The sequence below is a fragment of the Myotis brandtii genome, unplaced genomic scaffold, assembly GCF_000412655.1.
Source record: "Myotis brandtii unplaced genomic scaffold, ASM41265v1 scaffold115, whole genome shotgun sequence".
NCBI classification, from domain to species: Eukaryota; Metazoa; Chordata; class Mammalia; order Chiroptera; family Vespertilionidae; genus Myotis; species Myotis brandtii.
This window is the reverse complement of record NW_005353967.1, coordinates 15079055-15091082: the sequence shown is the minus strand read 5'-3', so window position 1 is coordinate 15091082 and position 12028 is coordinate 15079055. Positions and strand designations below refer to the sequence as shown.

The following is a 12028-nucleotide window of genomic DNA, read 5'->3' as shown; positions in this document are numbered from 1 at the left end:
ATGCCTTTTACAATTGAAGATTCATCTTAAGACAATATTTCACTATTAATAGTAATTACCATCTAGAATACCTACCTCATGCCAGGCATTTTTCTAAGCGCTTTACATACAATTACCTCACTTAATCTTCACAGCAGCTATATGGAGTAGGTACTGTTATTATCCCCATTTTACAGATGAGGAAACTGAGGGACACCAAGGTTAAATAAATGTGATCTTAAGAGTTGCTTAAGATCACATAGTTGGCTAATGGCAGAGCTGAGATTTGAAGCTCCTGGGTCTGGATTCATAATTACTGCATCATGCTGCTTCAAGGGAAGAAAAAAAATTATACAATTAGGCTTATAGTAGCATCACTCATAACATAAAAAATTGGGGGGAGGGAATTACATGTTCTACAAAGGGAATGATTAAATATAGTACATTTATTCAATAAATAATTATTCAACCAGAGTTGTTCAGAACTTTTGTCTTCCCAAGGTGCAATGGTATGGGCCACTAACTTCACAAAAGTCTTACTTGTCCTTTTGCAAGCCTTCTCTCCTTTTGAGCCACTTGTAAGGATCAGAGCATCCTGTTCCAATTGGGCACGTCATTATTTTCTGCTGCGGTAGTCTAGATACATATATTTTGTCATTAAGTGGAGTGAGTAGAGCTGGAGTGAAAGTTCTTTAGTAAAATTACTACCTTTCCTGGATACTTTAGCCACATTTAATGAACTCATACATTTCTCTGACCTCATATTCTCAGTGTTATTATCTTACCCAAGGACAGCTGTTTCTTATAAGTATGTTAATATAGTTTTCAACATATTTCTTATTTTAAATAGTTGTTAAGATCTAAGTAGAGTTTTGTGTTGTAAATGTCAGGAACAGAATTTCAAAATATTAAAAAGCAATATTGCCCAGCCGGCGTGGCTCAGTGGTTGAGCTGAGTCAACCTATGAACCAGGAGGTCAAGGTTTGATTCCTGGTCAGGACACATGCCCAGGTTGTGGGTTCGGTCCCAGTGTGGGGCACGCAGGAGGCAGCCGATCAATGATTCTCTCTCATCATTGATGTTTCTATCTCTCTCTCCCTCTCCCTTCCTCTAATCAATGAAAAAATATATTTAAAAAAATTTATTTATGCATAAACAAGTTGAAATAAGAAAAACAAATTATATATTTTAGGATGTTTCTTCATATATTCTTTTATTTTTTTACAAGAAGACTTTTTACTTTTTTCCGCAGTCTATGAAAATTTCTTGAATTTAATGTCTAAAAAAGAGATCCTCCCCTATGTATCACACATGACTGATGGATACACTTATAAGTCAAAGTTTCATGGTTAAGTCAGAATTATGAACCATTTCCAATGAACTACCAATAACTCCCTCCTTTTCTATCACTCAAGAAAGCATATTGGATTGCAAAGAGTGAGTGATATTATTTTTCTTTTTATATATTCTTTTATTAATTACAAAAATATATTCCAATTTATTAGATGTCTACTATGTGCCAGGAACATAGGCTAAGCTCTCTGCATAATTTATTGCTTTTAATCATCTCAGTAGCCATGTAAAGTAGGTATTATTTATTATTACCATTTCACAGATGAGAGTACAGAAGCTTGGAGAAGTTGAGTAAATTGCCTCAGGTCACACAATTCATAAATGGAGGAGTCAGGACTTAAACTCAGATTTGTCTGAATCCAGAGATCAAGCTACTAATCATACTGATACTATCTTTTCCAAAAATACATTTAGAGTTACTTTCTCTAATGTTTAGTTCTATGATGAAGTTCTAACTCTGCGGTTACAAATAACATTATGACTAATTGTCTTGGAAATGAAGAGAGTATCTTAAAACTAGAAAGGGCTTACACTATTGGCTAAGAGAAAAGGTCAAGTTATGAAGTTCTTTGAAAAAAGTCTTGTTCTGTTGATGAAATAAGGAAGAAAAACCAAGTAAGGAGTGTAAACGTGGAATTTGGAAAACCCTCGCCACAAATTTACATATGTTTTATAAATATACTAGTGGCCCGGTGCATGAAATTCATGCAGGGGGAGGGGGGTGTTCCTCAGCCCAGCCTGCACCCTCTCCAATCTGGGACCCCTCGAAGGATGTCCTACTAAAGACTTTGCCATTAACTCAAAGGCTGACACTTGTTCTGGAATGGCAAATTTAACATTTCTTGATACCATGAGTAGCTTCCACTATTTCTCTTAATTTTTTTGTCCTTTCTAATATTATTTTTAAACTTAAGAATAAAAAATTTCTTACACGTGTAGGAAAATGATTATTCTGAAGCCAGGTAACAAGTAGCCTCCATAACTGGCTTTAAACCTGTTCAGTCAAGCAGTAACTTGCCTCTTAGACACTTTTACAAGCCAATTAATTACCCTGTCAGTTTCTCACTTCTGAAGTCAGCCAATCAGTGCTGGACTCACTCCAATACCATGCCTCTGAATGGTATCCAACCAACAATAGTCTCACCTGAGCAATCATGCTTCCATGGAAGATGTCGGTCCACTTATGCCTCTGAGAGTCCACCAGTTCCTAAATCTCATGCAATTTGTTCTGCTTGAAAAGATTGTGTCTGACCAGCATCTCTTACTATAACAAGCAACAAGTTAGCTTTGTCTTTTTATTTCAGATGTTGAATGATGGTCTCATGGAACAATTTTGGAGGTTCCACTGAGATTGTTTTGAAGATCCTCATTTGGCAGCATTCCTGGGGACCCTTAGACCAATAGGTACATTCACTGGGCACCTTGTGCCAAAATTCTATTTACTCTTTAAATATGTCATCGAGATGATCACAACAATAATCTGATCTCTGACTGGTTTCACTGAGTTCATATTGCTGAATTTATTTTGTTATTCTGGGATTTGTAACCAATAGGACTTTGTTTTGGCCTAGATCTTTGTATAGAGTAACCATTTTCTTTCCGTTTAGAGGTGCACCAGTTGGTAAATAATTAGACCTTTGTATAAGATCATTAGACCTTTTGTTTTGGAGGTATGCCATTTAGAATTTTTTTTTACCGTTAACCTGTTTATTCTCCTGTTGCTTGCCTTGCTTTTGCTGCTATTTGTCTATATGTTGAAAGTCTATTTCCTGAGTTTTGTTTTGTCCTGGGTTGTTTTGTTTCTTTTGAATATATAAGAGAGTATTGCGTGGGGAACAAATGAAAGCATAGCCTGTCAAGTTTTCAACTCAATGCAAGACAGCCTTGAGGACTAATGGCTGGAGGTCTGTTAGACCAGTAATTACTTTATGAAAAAAAAAAAAAGGTTTGTCAAACTTTGTCTTTTATAGAGTCCTCTATAAAACCTTCATGAGGCTAACCTCTTGTTAATTTGTGAAAAAACAAAAGAAACAAAACTCACTTTGTTTTTTGTCTATACTCAGGTGTCAAGGACTGCTAGGTTGTTAACTGTATGGCCCCTTTCTTGTCTCTGCTTGGTTGGGGAACACAGAGATCCCTTCAAAATCCCATATACAGACTGACTGTTAGTAGCCTCTCATTCTTGTATGTTATGGGTTTGTCTATGTCTCCTCTTCCTCCTAGAACAGCTTCCATTTCCTTTAAGAAGCACCATCATTTTAACTTTTGCACTTTTTGTGGTAAATGGCAAAATAATTTTTTTCACTTAAAATAATAATGTCATGTTTGAAATGTCCAAATCTTTAATACTATCATTAGAGGAACTCTAAAAATATCAGGAGACAAAATACCAAATAATGCACAGTCAGCTTCTTTTATTATATTTATACTAGAGGCCTGGCACACGAAATTCGTGCACGGGTACAGTCTCTAGGCCTGGCCTGAGATCAGGACCATCTTCCCTGGCTGCCAGCAGCTGGCCCCGCCCCCTGCCACCCCCCCCGCCCCGCCCCGGTTCCCCTTTCCCCATCAGGTGATGAGAGCCTGCTGGCCGGCGGGAGGGACCGAGAGGTTGGCCGTGCCCACCTGCTCGCCAGCCCTGCCTCCTGCCATGGGTTGCCCTCTGTGTGTGGGGAGGCCAGAGGGGCGGGGGCCTTGGCCTGGCACCGCCTGTGTCTGCTACCACCCACCTCCGGTTCCCCATTCCCCATCGGGCGATCGGGGCTTGCAGGCTGAGGGCAGCCCCTGCATTGAGCATCTGCCTCCTGGTGGTCAGTGCGCATCATAGCGACCAGTCGTTCTGCTATCCGGTTGATTTGCATATTATGCTTTTATATATATAGATTTTTAAAATTGATTTCAGAAAGGAAGGGTGAGGGAGAGAGAGACAGAAACATCAATGATGAGAGAGAATCATTGATCGGCTGCCCCTTGCACACACATACCCCTCACCCCACTGGAGATTGAGCCCACAACCTGGGGCATGCACCCTGACCAGGAATGGAACCTTGACCTCCTGTTTCATAGGTTGACGCTCAACCACTGAACCACACCAGCCTGACAGCTTCTTTAATTGATATTTCAGCTATCAATCAGCTGATGTAATTGATATGCTAAGGCCTCAAAAAAATTCTAATTCAAGATAGTCTCCTTTATTGGCTAAGGGTAATAGAATTGCTGGAATAAACGTGTTGCACCAATGGATGATGATATGAGCAGAAAATATCAGTACTTTATGATTAGTTAAATGACTAGTAAAAATGTGCTGAGTATTTTTCATTAACAATAAGTAGTTACTGTATGTGATAAGATCAGATTTAAAGGTGATTATATAGTATAAAGATCTTATAGTATAAGATCTGAAGATGTTTCAACTTATTTAGTTAAGGCACATAATTGTTCTGAGGCAACAAAGATAAGCTTTGGCTACTGACTAAAAGGATTAGCTTTAATAAGCTATAGGTCTTAACTATGTGCCATGTTGATGAATTAAGACCTTTCCAACATGGCCTAACTTTCTCATGTTTGCACACACAAAAAGAAAAGTTTATATAATTCAGGAAGACTTTTAAGAGCTCTGTTCTAATCAACCTGCCTACATCCATGGAATCTTAGGAAAAGACTGATTTTTGCTTAGCAAAGTTAACAAGTAACCACAAGAACCAGTTTTAAACCCATTCAATTGATAAAGAATAACTGGCCCCAGAAAGCCCCTCATGAAAGTCAGCCAATTGGGGCAGACTCACTCCAATTTACACACCTCTGAGTACCAGCTAACCAACAACAGTTTCACCTGAGTAACCATGGACTACAAATGTGCCAACCTATTTACACCCTGAAAATTTGTCAACTCCTGGCACTCCATGCTTCCCCCAAAGACCCTATATTAGCTCAATAGTTTGTTCTGCTTGGAGAGCTGTGTCTGACTAGCATAGTCTTCCCATCCCACCCCCGCACTCCCCCACTATAATAAGCAGTAAATTCACTATGTCACTGAGTGGTAGTTTAATCATCCTTTGACAAACTCCTCTAATTATTTTATTATTTTTTCACCTCTTCTTGTTTAATAGTGTTAATAGTGATTGTAATTATGATAATGATAGTTTTAATCTCCATTTACCATACTATGCACTGTGCTAAGGGCTTTAAATGCATTATCTCAATAATTGAGGACTGTCAGTAATATATGGCTACCAGGACTTTTTAGATTTTTCAGGTAGCACTCAGACCTGAAGAAGTTATTAGCCCTGGCTTAACAGTGTGCTAGTTATTTGCTTGTTTGCTTTCAAATCCACGTCTCACCCTTTTCCTGATCCACTCAGTATCACAGGGGGGCTGACTCCTACAGACTGTTTGTAGGTTCTATGGTCAGCTGGCTTCCAGCTCGTTTCTGCTAGTGCAAATTAGCAGTGAAAGATGAAAGGCAGGCAGGGAGGGAGAAGGCAGGTATCTTTCCCCTTCCTGCTTCTGGGGATGGCTCTGGCCATAGTTACGTTTCCTTCCCTTATTCCAGCCCCTTTGAACACGCCTTCCTTCTTGGTGGTCATCACTTATATTATCCTGTTTGAAATACCTAGAGCACTTTCTGATTTCCTAGACCCTTACTGATACATTCATGAAGAACCAGTGGTAGAAATTGTACCAGACAGACTTGAGGGACTTGAGATGTAGTCCCAAGCCTGCTTCTAAATCACTTGTGAACTGGAAACAATCACAGTTTGGTGCCTCAGTTTTGCTGTCTACTTAATGGGATTGTAAGATCTTTAAGGTTTTCCCTCTCCCCCCAACTAGAACCTTCTATAACACTGGGCTTGGAAGAATTGGTTGAACATTTATAAGAGGTATCAGTTTTCCCTTCTCCCATGTAACAGTGTTAAGAAAATGCTTTAAAGTCCTTGATTACATTACATAAAGGCTTGTATATAGCTGTTCTCTTAACCCGATGAAACAGGAAAACACCCTTTTCTATAATCAGAGCAAGCTATATAATTTGAGGGGCTCAGTGCAAAATGCAAATGCAGGGCCCTTGTTGAAAAAGCAGGAAAAAAGTGCCATTAAAAATATTACAAACAAAATTTTTCCTTTAAAATATTTTGTTACTTATAAAATATAACGGAGGTAATAGCGATGTGAGTAATAATATAACTTACAAAGTGCAAAAAATATTTTGGTGTCATCTCATTTTATATAATACAGTACTTATTAATATGATATCTTGATTAATCATAATTTCATGGCTTGCTTTTCTGAAAATTTATTTACTAGACCATTAAAATAAATACATAATTTTAGTAATCATATTTTCAATTGATACAATTGAGAGAGACAATAGTTGCTCTTGGAAAATGAAAGATTGCACATAATTTTTTATAATTTTAAATTGTGACCAGAATCATTCTGCTGATGCAATTGTTATGAAGCAGTTAAAAGTACTTTATAGGCTGTGACAATATTTGGGATAAATTTCTGATAAGTTGTTCTGAACTAAAAATTTTAGTACACATAGAGCTGATGGTTCTCATGGAACATTCTTCATACAGATCAGTTTTGTGTAAGTCAAAATTTAATTTTAAATGTAAATTTATACAATGGCATTTTAATGCTTTCTCTGACATTTCCTGTAACTTATGGAGGTTGTACAAGAGACCAAATGTGGCTTCATGATTTGTATAAAATTCAAAAAGCTGGTTTATGCATTCTGTCAATGCATCTTTAACTACAAGGAAAAATAATAATTTAAAAATTAATAATTTTAAATTATCTTCCTCAATAATTGGTTTATTGAAAGCGTCATATGGAAATAGTGTAATTTTCTGTAAATTTCATGATCTTTAAACTTATGTTTTATTTCTAAGTCTGTGGATATGTGCTTTGCAATGTTGAAGCAGTTTTCAAAACCTGAGTTTCGAAACTCTTTAAGGGATTATGCTCACTCCCTGACACGCTTTTTGCAGTGTCCATGTGTACACTTTTATTTTGTAATAACTCACTGACAGCCTTTACTCCCAGTGTCCTGGCACTTCCTGTGCCGGCCTGGCCAGAGTTAGTATTTATGCAGATGCCACAGTCAGGCTCCAGGTTCTGATGGGCACCCACCATGGGTCCCAGTGGTGCCACCCACAGAAGCCCTCCTTTCTCTCATGGTGGTGGCCACTGCTGCAGTGGCTGCTGCTTTTGCACTGCTGTTGCCATCACTGCTGCCATTGTGGGCCTATGACAGTGATGGCGAACCTTTTGAGCTCGGCGTGTCAGCATTTTGAAAAACCCTAACTTAACTCTGATGCCGTGTCACATATAGAAATGTTTTTATATTTGCAACCATAGTAAAACAAAGATTTATATTTTTGATATTTATTTTATATATTTAAATGCCATTTAACAAAGAAAAATCAACCAAAAAAATGAGTTCGCGTGTCAACTCTGACACGCGTGTCATAGGTTCGCCATCACTGGCCTAGGTCCTTGCCCAGCAGCTGTGGCCAGGTAGATATCATACTTTTGTATGCCTAAGACCTTGAAAAAAAAGAAAAGAGAAAATACTGGAGAATAGGAGCTAGGGTTGTTTATCTCCCTTATAAAATTATGTAAGTAATGTTTACAGAGGGGCCTTGGTAGTTGAGACTTGTTTACACTGGTAAGTCTAACATCAAGGGGACCAGACACAGGGCTACAGAGGCCATGAAAAACCTTACATAGTTAGGGGACCCATTGGAATAAGCATAATTGTTTCCAAGACGTTCCAACGACATAATTACTATTATAGGTGACAGAATCTTCCAGAAGTGACAATACATGAATGTGTTTGGAGCAAAATCTATCCAAAGGTGCATTTTGGATAAAAAGTAGAGATGAATGTGTTTGTGTTGACCTAAATGTGTATTTACTCCAGGCTATAATGACCTTTATCTAGAAATACCCGACCACCTTTGAAGAAATGGGAGTATAGCATGAGTTCCTTCTCATAGACACAGACAATGGTATGGTGATTACCAAAGAGAAATGGGGTTGGGGGGGGTCACAGTTTAATCAACAGGGTAAAGGGGGATAAATTCTATCGGAAGGTCACTTGACTTTGGGTGGTGATCACACAATAAATATGTAGATCATGATTATAGAATTGTACACTTGAAACCTATACATTTTATTAACCAATGTCACTTATTACATTAATAATTTAATAAGCTAAAAAAAGATGAGAAGAAGTGAAAAGAGACAGATTTTCTAAAAAATATAAAATATTGTGGCAAATAAGTTCCAGGATGGAAAAAAGGTCAAAGGACCATGGATACCCAGTCGAAGAAAAGTTGGTTTTGAGTTAGGGATATCATGAATGTTTCAGTCCAGCTCTAAAGCTCTACGGCTTCTTGTTTCATTAGATGGCTCTTGGGTAAAAATTCAATAGATGGAGAGGCAAGGAGAAAGGGCAATCCCAGAAAGAAAGGGACAGGTGACCAGTGAGAGTGTAGGTGTGTCTGTGGGACTCGTTTGTTCATGGCTTTTCTCATATGAATCAGTTTTAAAACCAGGACTTCGACTTGGACCAAAACAACTTAACATGTTTAGAAATGTTTAATGATTTGGCAGAACCAAACAGTATGTTCTACGTAGAACATTATGAAGCAAAGAGAACGTATTTTCCCTCCTAGAGTTGCAATATCTCTAGTTGCTAACAATTATTTATTTTTGGAAAAACAGGTCCTGTCTGTGAAAAAGGAAAAAAAAAAGAGCCCCCTTTAAAGATTCTGTTATTTCACAAAAATCTCAGTTGCTCCTTTCACAGCCCTAAAATTGGAACTGTTGGTTGAGATGGGGAAAAATGGTTCTCAGTTGTTCTAAATGGCTAAAGGGCACCATCCATCATAGTTCTGCCTTTACTTTTGCTGTGTGACCTGTCAGGTTTGGAAGGGAATGAAATGTGTTCTTGGATACTATGGTAGGAGAAAGATATTACTGCATTTCATTGCACTTAAGATGCCATAGACTGTAAGATGTACAGTTATTTTTTGTGTGCTATGAAGAAAGGAAAAAAGCCCCTATTGGTTAAACTGTGACACAATATAAGATTCATTCCAATTTCAGAGATGTTAAAAGTGAAAATGAATGTGTATTTTAGAAATGATGATATATGACTTTGTTGTATATATCAAGTTCTGTTCCTGATTTGACAAACATTATGTCAATTAATTCTTATAAAAACCTAGTGACATTTGCAGATGAGGAAAGTGAGGCAGAGTGTAGCTAAAGACACTGGCTAAGCCGGCATGACTCAGTGGTGGAGGTCGTGGTTAAATTCCCGTCAGGGTATATGTCTGGGTTGCGGGTTCGATCCCCAGTGGGGGGTGTGCAGGAGGCCAGTGATTTTCTGTCATCATAGATGTTTCTGTCTCTCCCTCTCCCTTCCTCTCTGAAATCAATAAAAATATATTAAAAAATATCAAAGAACTAGTAAGGGGAACAAGTTTCTCATACCTTCTTCTTCTCAAACTTCTGGATCTTAATCTGTGACTCTCCAGTCAAGCTGTGTCTTGACAAATTTTGACACTTGAGCATTTGCAGCAGGTGGCCTGTTTTCAGCTTGGGCACTTTTCATTTATGGAAACCCTTACAGGGCCTTCATGGTGAGGCAAAGCCTCAACCTGCCCTAACTCACATGGGCTTGGCCATGAGGCCCATTGAGACTTGCCTGGGGAGGGGGAAAGGAAGGGCACAGTTGGCCAGGAACTAAAAAAGTTAGCTATTGACCAGCAGGTATCAGCCATAAGCTGAAGCAAGTAATTCAGAACTGACATAGTAAAGAATCCTGCGCGGGTGGTCTCAGTGCTAAGACAGAACCGGGAGGGCTGGAGAAAGAAGACCCTCCCATTCATCACCTGACACTGGGCCAACAGAAAGCATGGGGCAGCTGGTTGGGTGGAGCACATATGTTGCACACAAAGTAGAGCAATAATCCAGCAAGAGCACCCGGCAGGGGAGCTGAGGATCTGTGGAACATGTCATCATTCCTCAGGTGTTTTACTGCTAGTACTTATACAAATCAATAATAATAAAGGGTTGTTGAGTGCTTACATTGTGACAGTGAATTAGGTGCTTTACACGGCTTATCTCATTCAGTACTTGCTATCCCTGTTTTTCAGATGAGGAAACTGAGACTTGAAAAAGTTACATGACTTGCCTCAAGTCCCATTGCTAGGCATTCTCAGAGTCAAGATTTGAACCCCCATGGTCTGTCTTAGAAGCCATGCACATAGGAATAGAATGTACTCATTTTATTTCTCCACTTGTTCACTTAAAAAAATAACAACAAAACAACCTGTGAGTTCCTTTAAGATACTATCTGTTTTTGCCCGGCCAGCGTGGCTCAGTCGTTGAGCGTTGACCTATGAACCAGGAGGTCAGGGTTCGATTCCGGTCAAGGGCACATGCCCAGGTTGTGGGCTCAGTTCCCAGAAGGAGGCATGCAGTAGGCAGCCGATCAATGATTCCCTCTCATCATTGATGTTTCTCTCTCTCTCTCTCTCTCTCTCTCTCTCTCTCTCTCTCCTTTCTTCTCTGAAATCAATAAAAATATATTTTAAAAAAAGATAAATCTGTTTTTTATCTCTGTATTCCTATCTTTTAGCATAGTGGTGGGTACAAAATAAATGTTTGGCAAATGTTTATGAAAAGGATGATTGAATGACAGAGCCTAAGGAACAAAAATTTAAGAAAACACACTGAAGATCTTACAGTTTATGAATGAATGAAATAACCTGCTCAGCTCTGCTCTTGGCACACAATCATGCACTAAATGTCAGCTCTTATTATCATTATTGGAAATAAAAACACATTTAAAAGAACAGTTATCTTTACATAGGAATTCATCATATGCCTTAATTTTTTTCAAAATTCCTTTACTTTGCAAATTTTTTATACAAATTTATTTTTTTATTTTACTTTTTAAAATTAATCCTCACCCAAGGATATGTTTTTATTGATTTTTAGAGAGAGAGGAAGGGAGAGAGAAAGGGAGAGGGAAAGAGAGAAATATTGATGTGAGAGAGAAACATTGATCTGTTGCTTCCTGTATGTGCCCCAGCGAGGGATTGAACCTGCAACCTGGGTATGTGCCCTGACTGGGAATTGAACATGTGGCCCTTCAGTGCACGGGATGATATTTCAAGCAACTGAGCTATAGTGGCCAGGGCTATGCAACTTTAGAAAGAGGTAAATATTTAGTGTCTATGCAGTATTTTGAATATGTGGGAGTTAAATATGAATTTTGAAAGCTTTCCCTTGAAATGGGAGAGTTGTTTGCTTGAAAAATGAATATAGGTAAGTAGAAAAGAGAGCTGCTTGCTATAAAGTTCAGGTTAAGCAACCCTGCAGTGTAACAATGTGAAAATACAGATGACATTTAATATAAAAGAGTTTCTTATCATATGCTTCCAGCTACCACAGCCTGAGGACAAAAGCCAACCACCAGATTAGAGGAATATTGTGATTTTACTATACTAATATATAACTCAAGTTTTCTCATTTTTGGCTTCATAGCCAACCTATTCCCATTATTCTTGTTACAAAAGTATCTAAATTGATTTCACTTAAAATTTTTGTAAATAGAATATTGTACTATGGTGCCAGTTTATTTATGGCATTAGAATATCCTGATGTAGATATC

The 12028-nt window shown here is 38.3% G+C and overlaps 1 long non-coding RNA gene across 1 annotated transcript in view; it reads left to right on the top strand.

Annotated features, from left to right (window-relative positions):
* LOC106728195 overlaps positions 1 to 12028 on the top strand; it is a 38129-nt gene that overhangs the window by 15247 nt on the left and 10854 nt on the right. Inside the window, exon 2 of the long non-coding RNA XR_001364467.1 lies at positions 2637 to 2736. This is a non-coding gene — a long non-coding RNA (uncharacterized LOC106728195). The remainder of the gene's footprint in view (positions 1 to 2636; positions 2737 to 12028) is intronic.